This window comes from Symphalangus syndactylus, chromosome 20 (assembly GCF_028878055.3).
Source record: "Symphalangus syndactylus isolate Jambi chromosome 20, NHGRI_mSymSyn1-v2.1_pri, whole genome shotgun sequence".
NCBI classification, from domain to species: Eukaryota; Metazoa; Chordata; class Mammalia; order Primates; family Hylobatidae; genus Symphalangus; species Symphalangus syndactylus.
Window position 1 is genome coordinate 10,842,237 of NC_072442.2, and position 19,856 is coordinate 10,862,092.

At 38.5% G+C, this 19,856-nt stretch overlaps 1 long non-coding RNA gene and 1 pseudogene across 1 annotated transcript in view; both read right to left on the reverse strand.

Moving 5' to 3' along the window:
* The window catches only part of LOC129470076 (uncharacterized), a 132,354-nt gene that overhangs the window by 42,131 nt on the left and 70,367 nt on the right, over positions 1 to 19,856 (reverse strand). The window lies entirely within an intron of this gene.
* Positions 11,046 to 11,964, reverse strand: LOC129470074 (small ribosomal subunit protein uS5-like; annotated as a pseudogene).

Consider the following 19,856-nt stretch of genomic DNA (forward strand, 5'->3'; position numbering starts at 1 on the left):
CCATGGAGTCTCGCTGATTGCTAGCACAGCAGTCTGAGATCAAGCTGCAAGGTGGCAGCGAGGCTGGGGGAGGGGCGCCCACCATTGCCCAGGCTTGCTTAGGTAAACAAAGCAGCCAGGAAGCTTGAACTGGGTGGAGCCCACCACAGCTCAAGGAGGCCTGCCTGCCTCTGTAGGCTCCACCTCTGGGGGCAGGGCACAGACAAACAAAAAGTCAGCAGGAACCTCCACAGACTTAAATGTCCCTGTCTGACTGACAGCTTTGAAGAGAGTAGTGGTTCTCCCAGCACGCAGCTGGAGATCTGAGAACAGACAGACTGCCTCCTAAAGTGGGTCCCTCACCCCTGAGCAGCCTAACTGGGAGGCACCCCCCCCCCCAGTAGGGACAGACTGACACCTCACTCGGCCGGGTACTCCTCTGAGACAAAACTTCCAGAGGAACTATCAGACAGCTGAATTTGTGGTCGCACGAAAATCCGCTGTTCTGCAGCCACCGTTGCTGACACCCAGCCAAACAGGGTCTGGAGTGGACCTCTAGTAAACTCCAACAGACCTGCACCTGAGAGTCCTGTCTGGTAGAAGGAAAACCAACAAACAGAAAGGACATCCACACCAAAAACCCATCTGTACATCACCATCATCAAAGACCAAAAGTAGATAAAACCACAAAGATGGGGAAAAAACAGAGCAGAAAAACTGGAAACTCTAAAAAACAGAGCACCTCTCCGCCTCCAAAGGAATGCAGTTCCTTACCAGCAACGGAACAAAGCTGGATAGAGGATGACTTTGACGAGTTGAGAGAAGAAGGCTTCAGACGATCAAACTACTCTGAGCTATGGGAGGAAATTCAAAACAATAGCAAAGAAGTTAAAAACTTTGAAAAAAAATTAGAAGAATGGATAACTAGAATAACCAATGGAGAGAAGGGCTTAAAGGAGCTGATGGAGCTGAAAGCCAAGTTTCGAGAACTACGCGAAGATTGCAGAAGCCTCGGTAGCAGATGAGATCAACTGGAAGAAAGGGTATCGCTGATGGAAGATGAAATGAACGAAATGAAGCGAGAAGGGAAGTTTAGAGAAAAAAGAATAAAAAGAAATGAACAAAGCCTCCAAGAAAGTTCGGACTATGTGAAAAGACCAAACCTACGTCTGATTGGTGTACCTGAAAATGACGGGGAGAATGGAACCAAGTTGGAAAACACTCTGCAAGATATTATCCAGGAGAACTTCCCCAATCTAACAAGGCAGGCCAACATTCACGTTCAGGAAATTCAGAGAACACCACAAAGATACTCCTCAAGAAGAGCAACTCCAAGACACATAATTGTCAGATTCACCAAAGTTGAAATGAAGGAAAAAATGTTAAGGGCAGCCAGAGAGAAAGGTCGGGTTACGCACAAAAGGAAGCCCATCAGACTAACAGCTGATCTCTCCACAGAAACTCTACAAGCCAGAAGAGAATGGGGGCTGATATTCAACATTCTTAAAGAAAAGAATTTTCAACCCAGAATTTCATATCCAGCCAAACTAAGCTTCATAAGTGAAGGAGAAATAAAATACTTTACAGACAAGCAAATGCTGAGTGATTTTGTCACCACCAGGCCTGCCCTAAAAGAGCTCCTGAAAGAAGCACTAAACATGGAAAGGAACAACCGGTACCAGCCCCTGCAAAAACATGCCAAATTTTAAAGACCATCGAGGCTAGGAAGAAACTGCATCAACTAACGAGCAAAGTAATCAACTAACATCATAATGACAGGATCAGATTCACACATAACAATATTAACGTTAAATGTAAATGGGCTAAATGCTCCGATTAAAAGACACAGACTGGCAAACTGGATAAGGAGTCAGGACCCATCAGTGTGCTGTATTCAGGAAACCCATCTCACTTGCAGAGACACACATAGACTCAAAATAAAGGGATGGAGGAAGATCTATCAAGCAAATGGAAAACAAAAAAAGGCAGGGGTTGCAATCCTAGTCTCTGATAAAATAGACTTTAAGCCAACAAAGATCAAAAGAGACAAAGAAGGCCATTACATAATGGTAAAGGGATCAATTCAACAAGAAGACCTAACTATCCTAAATATATATGCACCCAACACAGGAGCATCCAGATTCATAAAGCAAGTAAGTCCTGAGTGACCTACAAAGGGACTTAAACTCCCACACAATAATAATGGGAGATTTTAACACCCCACTGTCAACATTAGACAAATCAATGAGACAGAAAGTTAACAAGGATATCCAGGAATTGAACTCAGCTCTGCACAAAGTGGACTTAATAGACATCTACAGAACTCTCCACCCCAAATCAACAGAATATACATTTTTTTCAGCACCACACCACACCTATTCCAAAATTGACCACATAGTTGGAAGTAAAGCTCTCCTCAGCAAATGTAAAAGAACAGAAATTATAACAAACTGTCACTCAGACCACAGTGCAATCAAACTAGAACTCAGGATTAAGAAACTCACTCAAAACCGCTCAACTACATGGAAACTGAACAACCTGCTCCTGAATGACTATTGGGTACATAATGAAATGAAGGCAGAAATAAAGATGTTCTTTGAAACCAACGAGAAAAAAGACACAACATACCAGAATCTCTGGGACACATTCAAAGCAGTTTGTAGGGGGAAATTTATAGCACTAAATGCCCACAAGAGAAAGCAGGAAAGATCCAAAATTGACACCCTAACATCACAATTAAAAGAACTAGAAAAGCAAGAGCAAACACATTCAAAAGCTAGCAGAAGGCTAGAAATAACTAAAATCAGAGCAGAACTGAAGGAAATAGAGACACAAAAAACCCTCAAAAAATTAATGAATCCAGGAGCTGGTTTTTTGAAAAGATCAACAAAATTGATAGACTGCTAGCAAGACTAATAAAGAAGAAAAGAGAGAAGAATCAGATAGATGCAATAAAAAATGAAAAAGGGGATATCACCACCGATCCTACAGAAATACAATCTACCATCAGAGAATACTACAAACACCTCTATGTAAATAAACTAGAAAATCTAGAAGAAATGGATAAATTCCTCGACAAATACACCCTCCCAAGACTAAACCAGGAAGAAGCTGAATCTCTGAATAGACCAATAACAGGTTCTGAAATTGTGGCAATAATCAATAGCTTACCAACCAAAAAGAGTCCAGGACCTGATGGATTCACAGCTGAATTCTACCAGAGGTACAAGGAGGAACTGGTACCATTCCTTCTGAAACTATTCCAATCAATAGAAAAGGAGGGAATCATCCCTAACACATTTTATGAAGCCAGCATCATCCTGATACCAAAGCCTGGCAGAGACATAACCAAAAAAGAGAATTTCAGACCAATATCCTTGATGAACATTGATGCAAATATCTTCAATAAAATACTGGCAAACCGAATCCAGCAGCACATCAAAAATCTTATCCACCATAATCAAGTGGGCTTCATCCCTGGGATGCAAGGCTGGTTCAACATATGCAAATCAATAAATGTAATCCAGCATATAAACAGAACCAAAGACAAAAACCACATGATTATCTCAATAGATGCAGAAAAGGCCTTTGACAAAATTCAACAAGCTTCATGCTAAAAACTCTCAATAAATTAGGTATTGATGGGACGTATCACAAAATAAGACATGTAGGAGGTGGCAGTTAAATGTTTTGCTTTTAAACGTACAGTCTACCTTTGAACAACATGGGTTTGAATTGCCCTAGTCCACTTTTGTGTAAATTTTCTTCTGCCAACCCTGACACAGAAAGATGAACCCCTCCTCTTCCTTTTTCCGCCTACTCAGTGTGAAGATGACAAGGAGTAAGACTTTTTTTTTTTTTTTTTTTTTTTTTGAGACGGAGTCTTGCTCTGTCACCCAGGCTGGAGTGCAGTGGCGCACTCTCGGCTCACTGCAAGCTCCGCCTCCCGGGTTCACGCCATTCTTCTGCCTCAGCCTCTCCGAGTAGCTGGGACTATAGGCGCCCACCACCACAGCCGGCTAAGTTTTTTGTATTTTTAGTAGAGACGGGGTTTCACCGTGGTCTCGATCTCCTGACCTCGTGATCTGCCCGCCTCGGCCTCCCAAAGTGCTGGGATTACACGCGTGAGCCACCGCGCCCGGCCAGGAGTAAGACTTTTATGATGATCCACTTGCACTTAATAAATAGTAAATATGTTAATATATTCTTTTCCTTGTAATTTTATTTATTTATTTATTTATTATTATTTTTTTTTTACTTTAAGTTCTGGGATACATGTGCTGAAGGTGCAAGTTTGTTACATAGGTATACATATGCCATGGTGGTTTGCTGCAACTATCAACCTGTCATTGAGGTTTTAAGTCCCACATGCATTAGGTATTTGTCCTAATGCTCTCCCTCCCTTTCCCCCTGACCCTCCAAGGCCCCCACAGGCCCCAGTGAATGATGTTCCCCTCTCCGTGTCCGTGTGTTCTGATTGTTCAACTCCCACTTATGAGTGAGAACATGCATTGTTTGGTTTTCTGTTCCTGTGTTAGTTTGCTGAGGATAATGGTTTTTAGCTTCATCCATGTCCCTGCAAAGGACATGAACGCATTCTTTTTTATGGCTGTGTAGTATTCCATCGTGTGTATGTGCCATATTTTCTTTATCCAGTCTATCATTGATGGGCATTTGGGTTGTTCCAAGTCTTTGCTATTGTAAATAGTGCAGCAATAAACATACATGTGCATGTGTCTTAATCGTGAATAATTTATAATCCTTTGGGGATATACCCAGTAATGGGATTGCTGGGTCAAATGGTATTTCTGGTTCTAGATCCTTAAGGATTTACCACACTGTCTTCCACAATGGTTGAACTAATTTACACTCCCACCAACAGTATAAAAGCATTCCTGTTTCTCCACATCCTTGCCAGCAGCTGTTGTTTTCAGACTTTTTAATGATCACCATTCTAACTGGTGTGAGATGGTATCTCTTGTAGTTTTGATTTACATTGCTCTAATGACCAGTGATGATGAGCTTTTTTTCATGTTTCTTGGCCACATAAATGTCTTCTTTTGAGAAGCGTCCTCACATCCTTGGTCCACTTTTTGATGGGGTTGTTTTTTTCTTGTAAATTTGTTTAAGTTCCTTGTAGATTCTGGACATGCGACTTTTGTCAGATGGATAAATTGCAAAAATTTTCTCCCATTCTGTATGTTGCCTGTTCACTCTAACAGTAGTTTCTTTTGCTGAGCAGAAGCTCTTTAGTTTAATGAGATCTCATTTGTCAATGCTGGCTTTCGTTGTAATTGCTTTTGTTGTTTTAGTCATGAAGTCTGTGCCCATGCCTATGTCCTGAATGGTATTGCCTAGGTTTTCTTCTAGGGTTTTTATGGTTTTAGATTTTACACTTAAGTCTTTAATCCATCTTGAGTTAATTTTTGTGTAAGATATAAGGAAGGGGTCCAGTTTCCATTTTCTGCATATGGCTAGCCTGTTTTCCCAGCACCATTTATTAAATAGGGAATCCTTTCCCCATTGCTTGTTTTTGTCAGGTTTGTCGAAGATCAGATGGTAGTAAATGTGTGGTGCTATTTCTGAGGACTCTGTTCTGTTCCACTGGTCTATATCTCTGTTTCAGTACCAATACCATGCTGTTTGGGTTACTGTAGCCTTATAGTACAGTTTGAAGTCAGGTAGCATGATGCCTCCAGCTTTGTTCTTTTTGCTTAGGATTGTCTTGGCTCTATGGGCTCTTTTTTGGTTCCATATGAAATTTAAAGTAGCTTTTTTTAGTTCCATGAAGAAAGTCAATGGTAGCTTGATGGGGATAGCATTGAATCTATACTTTGGGCAGTATGGCTGTTTTCACGATATTGATTCTTAATATCCATGAGCATGGCATGTTTTTCCATTTGTTCATGTCCTCTCTTATTTCCTTGAGCAGTGGTTTGTCTCTGGATTGGTCTTGCTGATTGCTGCAGACTGAAGCTGTTCCTTTTCGGCCATCTTGCCAGTGAAAAACAAAAGCTATCATTTTCTTAACAACATTTTCTTTTCTCTAGCTTACTTCATTGTAAGAATACAGTATGTAATACGTATAGCATACAAATTACTTGTTAATCAACAGTTTGTGTTATCAGTAAGGCTTTTAGTTAACAGTAATCTATTATTAGGTAAGTTCTTGGGGAGTCAAAAGTTATACAAGGACTTTCAAGTGCAGGAGGAGTTGGTGTGCCTAATCCCTGAAATGTTCAAGGGTCAACTGTATTTACTATACAGATTCGGTGGGAAACAAAAGCAGATTGTGTGGTCTGTTTACTAATATCCTAATTATTCTCTATTACAGATAATGCCATTAAAAACTGGAAATACAGAAATGCATAAATTAGCATCATTGAGAATTGCCTAAATAGTAAGATGGCCCTAAAATGACTGATTTTCATATGTAGTTAGTAGCACTGTAAATTCGTACAACCTCTTAGAAAGCAATTTGAGTATAAGCATAAGAGCCATAAAAGTGTTCATGTCCATTGACCCTATAATCTTACTTACTATCATAAAGAGTTCAAAATATGGGGAAAACTTTTATATACCATATGTTTATTACAGAAGTACTTACAGAGAAAAAACAGAAAATAATCTTAAAATGCTTCAAAAAGGGAATAAATAAACCACTGGAATATTCTTCAGTCATTAAACTTATGTTCATGGGAAACACGAAACACCATGGAAAAATGTTTGCGTGCTCTTATGTGAAACAGCAGAATGCCACACTGGAAGGAAATTCAGAGAGAGATAAGTGTAAAAATTACCCTAAGACACTAATTATTATTGAATTCAAGTGGTAAAATTACATGCTTTAAAAAAATATCCAGAATTGTTTCCAATGCATTTATTTAATAAAATAGCTTACAAAATTGCTAAAATATTACCATCACCTTATATATTGGATACAGTTTACATTATCTAGAGCTGCTTCTTACTACTCTTCAATGGGCTACAAACTCTCTTGAAACCTACTATTTTTTGAAAGGATTTTGTAAGTTAAAGACTATATCTCTAAGCACTTGAAAACTACTGAGAGGAAAATAGACAAGCTAGCTTAAGTAACTACTGTGAAGAACCCTTAGAAGAGTCTGAAGAAGTGGCTCTATTTAGAAAAAAAAAAAAAAAAATAGTGGAGGAGGAGGGGACCTGTAAATCCTTAGAAGTCTCTGAAACTGTCAAAAATAAAGCAGCAATACAGCAGAAGAATCTACAGCTTTCAGTATAGATTTTATAAGGTATCCAGTAAGGCAGCAAAAGAAATAGCAATTAGCACATGCTCAAGAAACCATTAGCCATGTAGATTTTCTTTTCCCAGTGACTATTAGCTTGATTCTCCTGCCTGTTTGTAGGAGGCTGGAGTATTACAAAATCACACAGAAATGAAATAACTTACATCTCCCATTCTCAGAGTAAGTAAATAGTGGCTCTCTTACTGAAACTGCTTTGAGGACATAATGCTATGCCTAAACAGCATGAAAGGAGAATTAATAAGGCCATCATAATGGGTCACAAGATGTAATGCAATACTTTCCAAATTAATTATGTTCTGCAGCAAACAGTCTCCCAAAACATTCCTTTTAAGAAAATATTTTGGAGGTGAAATGTATTTGTTACATGTTGTATGTGTGTCCTCTGTAACAATCAGTATATTCCTAAAAATATTTCAATAAAGAACACTATTTTATCAGAATTTCCCAAACTTTGCTCATGAAACCTCACCCTAAACACTCCTCAATAGACTAACTATCGGAATTGAGTAAAATAAGTGTTCTATAAAATATAGTTTGTTAAATATCTTTCTAATGTTGGCAGATTTCGGAACCTACTAGTGCTAGGATCAAATCCATTTCTGCCACATGGTAGCTTCAAGAATCTGAGTAATTCGTTGAACTGTCTTGTTTAACTAAAGATCTTTAAACAGTTTTAGCCCACTGAAAATATAGCCATAAACATGCAAGAATTCATTAGGAACAGTCATCCCTTATATCTGGTAATTTCTGAGATATTTCTCTCACCTACTCCTCTAGAACATACTATTTGTTATCCTAGCTCTTCCTTCTCTGGGCCGTTCTTCCTAGACCTCAGTAGTTTTCTCAGCCTCCCTTATCATCATTCCTGATTTTGATACACATTTCTAGGTCTGCTTAGAGATGACAAAGTCTGGACTCAAGGCTGGAGCAGAGTAGTACAGGATGGCCACGCAACTGCACCACTGAACAACTGTGCAGCAGCTAGAACTAGCAAGAGAAGCCCCTTCCTCTGGCAGTGTATGTCCTCTACTGAGTATGGTTAGCATTCTGCTCACTGTAAAAAAAGAATGCTTAAGATAGCCAGTCCAATATCACAGCTGGTGTTGAAGGGCAAATGTGCAGCTGAAAAGCAATAAATTAAGACTGGCCCAGTAGTAGTGTCTAATTATGGTTTTAACTTGCATTTCTCTAATGACTAATAATATTGAACAACTTTTCTTGTGTCATTTGTATATCTTCACTTAAGTGTCCAAATCTTTTGTTACCCTCCATTTTTTAATGATTTTTCTTCATATTTTCTAGTAGTAAGGCTTTTTCATATTTTCTTTATATATTCTTTATATAGATTCTCTATATATTTTATATATTCTTTGTACATTTCTTTATATATTCTTGGTATATTTTTGTGTGTACATACATACACATTACATGTGTGTGTGTATATATATATAGCATATATGTGTGTATGTATATATATATAGCATATATATGTGTGTGTGTATATATATAGAGCATATATATGTGTGTGTGTATATATATAGCATATATATGTGTGTGTATATATATAGCATATATATGTGTATATATATAGCATATATATGTGTGTGTATATATATATATATAGCATATATATGTGTGTGTATATATATTGCAATTCTTCCTCCCAGCCTGTGATTTGCCTTTCAATTATCTTAACTATATCTTTTGAAGACCATTGAAAAAATTCAATGAGTTTTAATTTATCCATTTTCTTGTTTATAGTCCATGCTTTTAATGCTCTATTAAATAACTCTTTACCAAAGTCACTATTTTTTACTGTTATATTCTAGAAGTTTTATGGTTTTAATCCTTTCATGTAAATCTATGATCCATTTGAAGTTAATATTTATATAGGGTGTGAAGTAAAGGGCAAGGTTTATATTTTGCATAAAAGACAAGAAAAGACAGTTTCCACGATGAAGGTCAAAGCTGGTCCCAGGAGGAGCTGCACAGGAGCTAATCTATCTAGTGTAAGGCAAAGGGTAGAGGACTCCAGGAATGACAGTTCCACTGGAATATCAATAGAATTAGTAGAATATCTGATGTATTTGACTATGTGGAAATGAGTGTTACATTTTTGGTAAAAAATCTGAGAGAAGAATAGGTATGGTGGTGCGCACCTGTAGTCCCAGCTACCTGGGAGTCTCAGACAAGAGAATTGCTTGGGCCCAGGAGTTTGAGGCTGCAATGAGCTATGATCACACCACTGCACTCTGGACTAGATGACAGAGTGAGACCTCATCTCCTAAAAATAAATAAATAAATATGTGTTAAGAATTTAAGAGAAGAATCAATGATAAATATGTGGAAATAGCTATCAATAGACAATTATTAATGCTAAAGGAAACAAGAACATTTACAAGAAACACTGTGTGATCTTAGTATACAATATGATACAACCGAGTATAATGTCTTCTTAGCGAAGAGAAGACTGTTGATTAAACCACAGACTGTCATGTAACTATACTGAGGAAATGGAGAACGGGAAATACCTCTGTATGGGCAACAGTGAATAATGTTATGTGTATGTTAAATCATTTTTTTCATGGAAGAACGGGAAGAGATATTGTCTAATTGAAAAAAAAAGAAATATTAATGTGACTTTTTTTTTTAGAAAATATAGACATAAATAGTAAAAATTACCGTAAAAAAGAAGAGAGTGTTTGTTAGGGTGTGGGTAGACATTGGTGCACGTAAGGGGTAGACCAAGAATGTGATTTTGTTGTTGTTTTTGTTTCTGTTTTCATGTTTTTTTTTTTTTAAGTCACATAATAGTATTAGGTCGGTGTAAAGTAATTGCAGCTTTTGCTCTCACTTTTAAGCCGTTTATATGAATACATTTAACACAAAAAATTTAAAACTATGAGCAAATATAAATTAGAAATGTTTTAAAAATCCGAACAGAAATACTTGATAATAAAGGAGATTCTTTCCATGCTTTTATATGTTTTTCTATAAATAAAACAGATGGGTAAGATACAAACCTAAAATAATTACATGCTTATACAAAACTAATTGTCAAAGAATGCTAAAGAGCTAGTTTTTAAACAGCAGTTTCTAACATTTTAAGTTGATGCAGACTCTGTACAAAACCACAGTAAGATTCTGAGATTTATTTTTTGTGCTCAGCGACAAGCCTCAATATTTTTCAGGGTTCAAAAGATCACCGAAATGTTTATTATTATTTCACTGTAACTTGATGGGAATACTGTTCAACAGAGAAATCTAATATAGAAAATAACTTCTGATGATTATTATACTAGTAACAGGAAACTTTTCACTACTATAATTTTCAGATTTTTTCCCTATCTACAAATATATATTGGCAACTTTTGGTAAAACTGTTAAGTCTTAATTTCGAAGCAAACTTTTTACATCATAAGGGATTGATTCTTTGTGCAAAAAGACATTAAAAGTTAATATCATTCAAATAGTTAATAAGATATTTGAATTTACATTTGACATAGCTAGTATTCTCACTGAAATCACATGAAAATACTAAATGGATTAGAGAGTACAGATTCCTCCTATCATCAGTTAAGTTATTGAACCTAATTACACGGAAGATTCTTTGGGAAAAAAATCAAACTTCTGCATTTTCACATTAGCAAATTATTTCTGAAACTTTTTGATAATGCTGATGTTAAAATCCATTTATATATTTTTAATTTGAAAATATTGAACTGTTTCAACTTAATAAAAGCATGAGACCAGTATTTTTGCAATTTTTTTTCAGGCTTAATTCACTTTATTTTTCTTGTATACAAACCCTATGTTGTAGCCACGGCTGGAGCCTGGGTCCGCTGCACGGAGACTCTGGTGTGGGTCTTGACGAGGTGGTCAGTGAATTCCTGATAGGGAGACTTGGTAAATACAGTCTCCTTCCAGAGGTCGGGGGTCAGGTAGCTGTAGGTCTTAGAGATGGCATCAAAGGCGGCCTTGGCGAAGTTGCCCAGGGTGGCAGTGCAGCCCCGGGCTGAGGTGTAGCAGTCATCGATACCAGCCATCATAAGCAGCTTCTTGGGCACAGGTGCGGAGACGATGCCAGTGCCCCTGGGTGCAGGGATGAGGCGCACCAGCACAGAGCAGCAGCGGCCTGTCACCTTGCAAGGGACGACGTGGGGCTTGCCGATCTTGTTCCCCCAGTAGCCTCTGTGCACGCGGACAATGGAGAGCTTGGCCAGGATGATGGCCCCACGGATGGCGGTGGCCACCTCCTTGGAGCGCTTAACACCCAGGCCGACGTGGCCATTGTAGTCCCCGATAGCAACAAACGCCTTGAACCTGGTGCGCTGGCCAGCACGGGTCTGCTTCTGCACCGGCATAATCTTCAAAACCTCATCCTTGAGAGAGGCCCCCAGGAAAAAGTCAATGATCTCAGATTCCTTAACGGGCAGGGAGAAGAGATAGATCTCCTCCAGGGACTTGATCTTCATGTCCTTGACCAAGCGGCCCAGCTTGGTGACAGGTATCCACTTCTTATCCTCGGCCTTGCCTCCACGAGCTCCGCGGCCCCGGCCCTGGCCCCGTCCACGGCCGCTACCCCGGCCCCGGATCCCACTGCCGAAACCTCCGCGGAAGCCACCGCGGTTCCCCATCCCAGGGCCCCGACGGCCACCAGGGCCTCCGGGTCCCGCGCTGCACCTGCGTCATCCGCCATTTGGTGTTTTCTTGGAGAAGAAGCTAGTTTTGCAATTTTTAAAGCCTCAAATATCTTGCATTTTTTCTGAGAAACAGGTGAGATTATTAAAACAGTATTTCATTTGTATGTTCAGAATTAATTTGGCTACTTTGTTGCAATCAATAGAGATATGTCAAGGTCAGAAAAGCAAGAAAATCGCAGAAATTCTGAAGTACCACATAGTCCTCCTGGAGAAGTGAAACGTTATTTAGGACCAAGGCTTCTTCTCAAGTCCTGCCTATCTGGTCAGTCCCCCAAAGAAAGCATCCAGGCCCGGCGTGGTGGCTCATGTCTGTAATCCCAGCACTTTGGGAGGCCGAGGCGGGCGGATCACCTGAGGTCAGGAGTTCAAGACCAACCTGACCAATATGATGAAACCCCGTCTCTACTAAAAATACAAAAATTAGCGTGGGGTGGTGGCATGTGCCTGCAATCCCAGCTACTCGGGAGGCTGAGACAGGAGAATCGCTTGAACCCGGGAGGCAGAGGTTGCAGTGAGCCGAGATCATGCCACTGCACTCCAGCATGGGCAACAAGAGTGGAACTCCGTTTCAAAAAAGAAAAAAAAAAAGCATCCAGTCCTCCTCACCCTAGAACTCCACCATTAAAATGATTGAGCTATTTCTAACCTGCTTCTATTTTCTAGCAAGCTAATTAAGTTAGCGTGATTGATAAAGACAGTCTTTATGCAAAAATAGACAGACTGTGGCACCTGACCAGATTGTATGCTTTTAGCCAGACACTCTAGGAAAACCATTACAGGCAGCCTTTGAGTTACGCTCTTGGATATGGTTAGCAGTGGTTAAGGTAGGAGGATTACAGGATACTAAGCATGGTGACCTATGGGCAAAAAAGGGAGCAAACAAAATGGCAGACGCTTTCTCATAAACTAAGAGTTTACGAGAAAGGAATATTTAAGACAGATATTTCACTCATCTTGCCTAGTATGGAACTTCTATAGCCTTTAAAGACCATTTCAAATGCAAATACTTTCTAGAATTTCTCCTTAGGTCAAGCATAGTGGCTTATGCCTGTAATACCAGCCATTTGGGGGGTCAAGGCAGGAGGATTCTTTGAGCCCAGGAGTCAGAGACCAGCCTGGGCAACATAGGGAGACCTGCATCTCTACAAAAGTTTTATTTAAATATTAGCTGGATGTGATTCCAGCTACCTCATGAGGGCTGAGGTGGGAGGATTGCTTGAGCTTGGGAGGCTGAGGCTGTAATGAGCTAAGATGTGGTGCCACTGCAGCCTGGGTGACAGAAGGAGACCCTATCTTAAAAAAACAAAAACACACACACACATTCCCCCTAAAAAAACAACTCTCCTTGATCCCTGTCAGAATCAAGAATCAAGGAGTTAGTCATGAGTACATCTATCACGTTTTTATGCCTCTATCTCCATCTTCAGAATTGTTTATTATTTATACTGTAACTACTCGTAGGTTAAAGTATGATGCCCCAAAGCACAAATCTGTAGAGACCCTGGGAATTTCTCCCAGGTCATCATCAAATTGTCCCAAAGGCTTCCTGAAACTCCTTTTACTTGTCTACTTTTCTTTACATCCATTGCGACATTTGGATTAACATTATGTTAATCCAAAATGCCATTACATCTTTTTTTATCATGTATTAATTTAATGCCATATCTCCTAGCCATTCTATTTTCCTCTAGAAGCCGTTCTGCTGTCCTTATACTAAAGTGCTCATTGTAATAAGCAAATAAAAAATAATGCCACTGCTTTCTTAAAGCTTTTCAATTACTCCAAGATACATTTCTTTACTGTATCGTCTAGGTCTGTGTAGAGACAGGTCTTTACTTTTTCCAGTCTCAGCTCTCACCACAATCTTGCTCATACTTATCTAGCTACAGAAATTTCCTCTTTTACTAAAAGCAATTTTATTGTGGTAAGAACACTTAGACATCTAACCTCTTAATAGATTTTAAGGTGTAAAATACAGTACCGTTGACTATAAGCAAAATGTTGTGCAACAGGTCTCTAGAACTTATTCATCTTGCATAACTGAAACTTTACACCCTTTGAATAGTAACTTTTCATTTCCTCCTTCCCACTGGCCCTAGCAACCAACACTCTAATCTCTGCTTCTATGAATTCAACTATTTTAGATATCTCATAAGAGTGGAATTTTATGTATTTGTCCATATGTGCTTGGCTTATTTCACTTAGCATAATTTCCTCAAAGTTTTTCCAGTTCATCATATACTGCAGGATTTCCTTCGTTTTAAAAGGCTTAACAATATTTCACTGTTTACATGGTCCAAGTTTGCTTTATTAACTAATAAATTTATGAATTTTTTATCATTTCTAGAGCATTCCTCATTACAGAGACCCTCTTCCATTACACTACCTTTCACAGAGCCCCTGAAAGAAGAATTATATGGGGGGGTGTGTGAGTGTGTGTGCGTGTGTATGTATGTGTGTATGTGTGTTTATATATATACATGGATACATATATATGACCATTGATGGAAAACCATTATATATATATGTTTTTCAAAATATATAAGGAACTTCTACAATTTAGTGGCAAAAAAAGCCCTAATATTTCAATTAAAAAAAAATGGCTGAGGACTTGCATAGACATTGCTCCAAAATATGACATATAATTGGGAAGTAGATATATGAAAAAATGGTTGACTTCACTATTCATCAGGGAACTGAAAATCAAAACACATTATCACTTTATATTTGTTAGGATAGCTATTATTAAAAAAGATAAGTATAGGTGACAATGTGAAGAAATCATAACTCTTGTAACAATGCTGGTAGAAATGCAAAATGATGACTCTGCTATGGAAAGCAATATAACGATTCCTCAAAAAAATAAAAATAAAACTATCATATAATCCACGATCCCACCTTTGGGCATTTATCCAAAAAAAATGAAATCACATTAACCTTGTTTTCACCACTTATTCTTACCATGGTTCCTCCTGCAATGGGACCTGTGCACATTATATGTTCCTACCGGTAATGTGATTTTTCTCTTATATTAGCAAAGTAAATTCCTCTTATTCTTTTGGTCTCAGAGCCACCATTACTTCTTTTGGAGGCTCTGTGAAATGTAGTGTGCCGAGAGAGGTCTCTGTAACCAGAAACACTCTGGAAATGATAAAGTAATTCATGGATTTATTAGTTAATAAAGCAAACGTGGACCAGCTGCATAACTTCTCAAAGCATCAGCTTCCTCGTCTATAAGACTAGAATAATACCTACTTTATAGGATTGCTTTGAAAGTCATAAATGATCATTGCCTAGCAGAGTTCTAGCATATGGCATGGCTCAATAAATGCAGCACACATTTTTTTCTTAATAATGATACTACTCTTAACAACATAATTCAGAACAAAACTGCTGTTAAAATTGTGTTCTATTGTATTTGTGGGGATAGAACCTACACTACTCTAACAAGAAACTGCCAAATAAATTGCTTCATCAGGATGAAAGTCAATTTTGTTCTAAAATCTAACCAGCTTGGAAGGCATCCCAGGGTGGTTAGGACAACTTTATAGTGTTGAAGATCCAGAATGCTTGCTCAGTAATCTTTGGGGTGTTACCCTTGTCTGCACAAAGACGACCACACCCACAGGGACACCTCCCTCTTATGGTCATAAATCAAAAAGTTGCACATACTGCTTTCACTAACATTTCCCTGGCCCAAACTTAAACTCAGTCATTTGGTCATCGCTACCAGCAAGGAAGATTGGGGCATGTCTTTACCTGGGCAGCCATGAGCCAGCAGAAGAATTCTATCACTATAGCGAAAAACTGGAGAAGAAATATTGAGAAAACAGATAGTAGTTTCCTTCAGAGCTTCTGAATTTAAAGGCTTTAAGGTAAAATAATGTCCTACCAAAATGTAACAAAAAAAAAAAAAAAATTAGGGTTGAGTTTAAGAAGCAAGACAGCAAGACAGAGGCAAACGAAACGTGATTTTTTTAAGTTAAGTCCTCATTTACCATAATTTTGCCAATAAAATGCAAGACAATAAAAACAGAATCACATTAAGCTTGTGAATGAAAGGACTGCAAGGTTCAGGGTGTCTAGTCTTATTCCCACTGGGGCACCTGAGAGAAATTTAAGCTGTATGCTATAAGAGATGAGTCACAGTAGATGGCATAATAAGCAATATTGAGAAAAAAAATGCAAGCAAAAAAAATAGAGACTTTTTAGGAAGAAGATTATAATTTTAAATAGACTGGTCTTGAAAGGTCTCATTGAGAAGAGGGCATGTGAGTAAATACCTAAAGAAAGTTAGGGAGCATGAACCGGGGATATACAAGAGAAGACTATTTCAAGATAAAAGCAGCAAAGTGCAGATGCCTTGGTCTAGAAGTGTGCCTGACCTTGTTGAGAAATCGCAAGGAGACCTGTGTGGCCAGAGAAGTGAGTGAGGAAAGAATACAATGAGATGACCCCAAATGCCATCAGAGAATAGAAGGATGGGGGGCGGGGGACAGCCAGAGTGTAAATGACCTCCTAGGCCATCCTTTGGACTTTGGCATTTAATCTTTGAGATATGGGCACCCTTAGAAGCTTTTGAGCAAAAGAGTGACATGATTGAATTTTTATTTTAACAGAGTAATAATACCACTATTAATAGAGCCTCAATTTATTGAGCGTTCTATTCTTGGCACTATAACAAGTTCCTTATTTACATCACCTCGCTTCATTCTCACAGCACTGCAGAATCATAATTTATACCCCCATTTTTCCAGATAAAGAAACTGAGTCTTGCAAAGGTTGAATAAATTAATCAGATTAATAAATGACATTCTTGGGATTTTTGATCTTAGGTATATCTGCCTGCAATGTCCTTACTGTTATTTATACTGTTTTATTTCTATCAGTATTGTGATAGCTCACTTGAAAGGTTTATATGTTATTGTCTCACCATAAAGTTGTTTCTCATTATATTCTGTCCACTAATATCCTAAATAGATGTGATAAAGAGGTATTCTGGTGTGTCATTATGAAGAGTAGTGTTACTTATGATAGCAATTATTACTCATTAGCATTTGATAAAAATGAGCTCTGTGCCACTGCACTCCTAATTTAAATGGAGCATCATAAATAATAAACCCTCACAATTAGAGTAGAGCTTCTGAACTTGTCTCCTTTTTAATCCCAATAACGAGGCATTTAAATTTATAATTAATTTCCATAGTTTTATGAGGTTTTCTCAACTCTCTTCTCTCCCTCCCCTCCAAATCTTACTCTTTTTTTTTTTTTTTGAAGATTCCCTCCACAGAAGTTGACTTTCCTGATTTTCATCTGTCCCCACTTGTATGGCCCCTACACAAGTCAGGCACAGCAGTCAGTGTACATGGGAGTGCCAGTCACCAGTGAATATTCAGAATGATCCTATTCTCTTTACCATCACCACCACTCTCCTAGCTGAAGATCCACCATTAACTTCTGTGGGGCTCAAAACAAGAGTACCAATGGAGGCCCACATACCTTACATCTATTTGATTGGTGCAAAAGTAATTGCGGTTTTAGACCATGAACTAGGTTCAAACACATCTTCATGAATCAAAATAAGAACCATTAAAATCAACACATTTTTGCCAATGAGTAATAAATTTGTTTATTTCCGTAGTGTGAAAATCTGTGCTTTGGGATTCAAGCAACTCTTGGAAAGCATTTTCTACATCCTGATGGTTGTGGAAGTGTTTTCCCCGCAAAACATCGTCGAGATGCTTGCAGAAGTGGTAGTCGGTTGGCGAGAGGTCAGGTGAATATAGCAGATGAGGCAAAACTTCATCGTCCAATTCATTTAACTTTTGAAGCGTTGGTTTTGTGACGTGCAGTCGGAAGTTGTGGAGAAGAATTGGGCCATTTCTGTTGACCAATGCCATCTGCAAGCATTGCAGTTTTTGGTGCATCTCATCGATTTGCTGAGCATATTTCTCAGATGTAATGGTTTCGCCAAGATTCAGAGAGCTGTAGTGGATCAGAGCAGCAGCAGAGACCACCAAACAGTGACCATGACGTTTTTGGTGCAAGTTTGGCTTTGGGAAGTGTTTTGGAGCTTCTTCTCAGCTCAACCACTGAGCTGGTCATTGCTGGTTGTCGTAAAAAATCCACTTTTCATTTCATATCACAATCCAATCAAGAAATGGTTCATTGTTGCATAGAATAAGAAAAGACAATACTTCAAAACAGCAATTTTTAAAAATTTTCACTCAGCTCATAAGGCACCCATTTATCAAGCTTTTTCACCTTTCCAATTTGCTTCAAATGCCAAATGACCGTAGAATGGTTGATGTTGAGTTCTTCGGCAACTTCTCATGTAGTTGTAAGAGGGTCAGCTTACATGATTGCTCTCAATTGGTTGTTGTCAACTTCCGATGGCTGGCCACTATGCTGCTCATCTTCGCGACTCTTGTCTCCTTTACAAAACTTTTTGAACCACCACTACACTGTACCTTCATTAGCAGTTCCTGGGCCAAATGCATTGTTGATGTTGCAAAGTTGTTTCTGCTGCTTTACGACCCATTTTGAACTTGAATAAGAAAATTGTGGCTGGGCACGGTGGCTCACGCCTGTAATCCCAGCACTTTGGGAGGCCAAGGTGGGCGGATCACGAGGTCAGGAGGTCAAGACCATCCTGGCCAACATGGTGAAACCCCATCTCTATTAAAAATCCAAAAATTAGCTGGTCATGGTGGTGCACACCTGTAATCCCAGCTACTCGGGAGGCTGAGGCAGAAGAATGGCTAGAACCAGGGAATCAGGGATTTCAGTGAGCCGAGATTGAGTCACTGCACTCCAGCTTGGCAACAGAGCTAGACTCCATCTCAAAAAAAAAAGAAGAATAAAAAAGAAAATTGCTCGAATTTGCTTTTTGTCCAACATAATTTCAATAGTCTAAAATAAACATAAAATAAACAGCAAGTAGTGTCATTAGCAAAAAAACATAAATCAAGAAATGCCCATTAAAATGATGGGCATAACCACATTTATTTAAGAATGTATTTCAATATCAAACAGCAAACACCAACAATGCAAAAACTGCAATTACTTTTGCACCAACAAATGTTACAGATCATGCAAACAAATTGTTAAGTAAAATATATTAAATATGTCCACCTTAACAATTGTAAGACTTTATCTTCAGTCCTTTAAAATTTTTTTCTGGGCCCATCTTTTGTGCGCATTTGAGCGTTTTATTTATTTTAATCTTGATCTCAGACTATATACATTCTCAGTGTTAGATAAGAAATTTAAAAAAATAAAATGGAATTATATTGAAAGCATACGTATTTTATTACATATTTTATTAAAATATGACTGAAGGGCCACAAAAATGCCCTAATAATGAAATAGTATGGAGAAATGAAGATCCACTATGTTACAGAGATTTTAAAAATAAATAAATACATCAATAAATAAAATGTAAGTTAAAATAAATGAAGGAAAACCTAAGGTATTTTCACAAATTTTCTTTTCTTTTTTTTTTTTTTTTTTTTTTTGAGACGGAGTCTTGCTCTGTCCCCCAGGCTGCAGTGCAGTGGCTCAATCTCGTCTCACTGCAACCTCTGCCTCCTGGGTTCACGCCATTCTCCTGCCTCAGCCTCCTGAGTAGCCGGGACTACAGGCACCCGCCACCACGCATGACTAATTTTTTTGTATTTTTAGTAGAGACGGGATTTCACTGTGTTAGTCAGGATGGTCTCAATCTCCTGACGTCGTGATCTGCCCGCCTCAGCCTCCCAAAGTGCTGGCATTACAGGCATGAACCACCACACCTGGCCCATAATTTTTCATATAGACCCTCTAAAAAGTTATTTTATCTAAATATTCAAATGTATTAAAATTAAAAGACAAAATACAAATTATAACA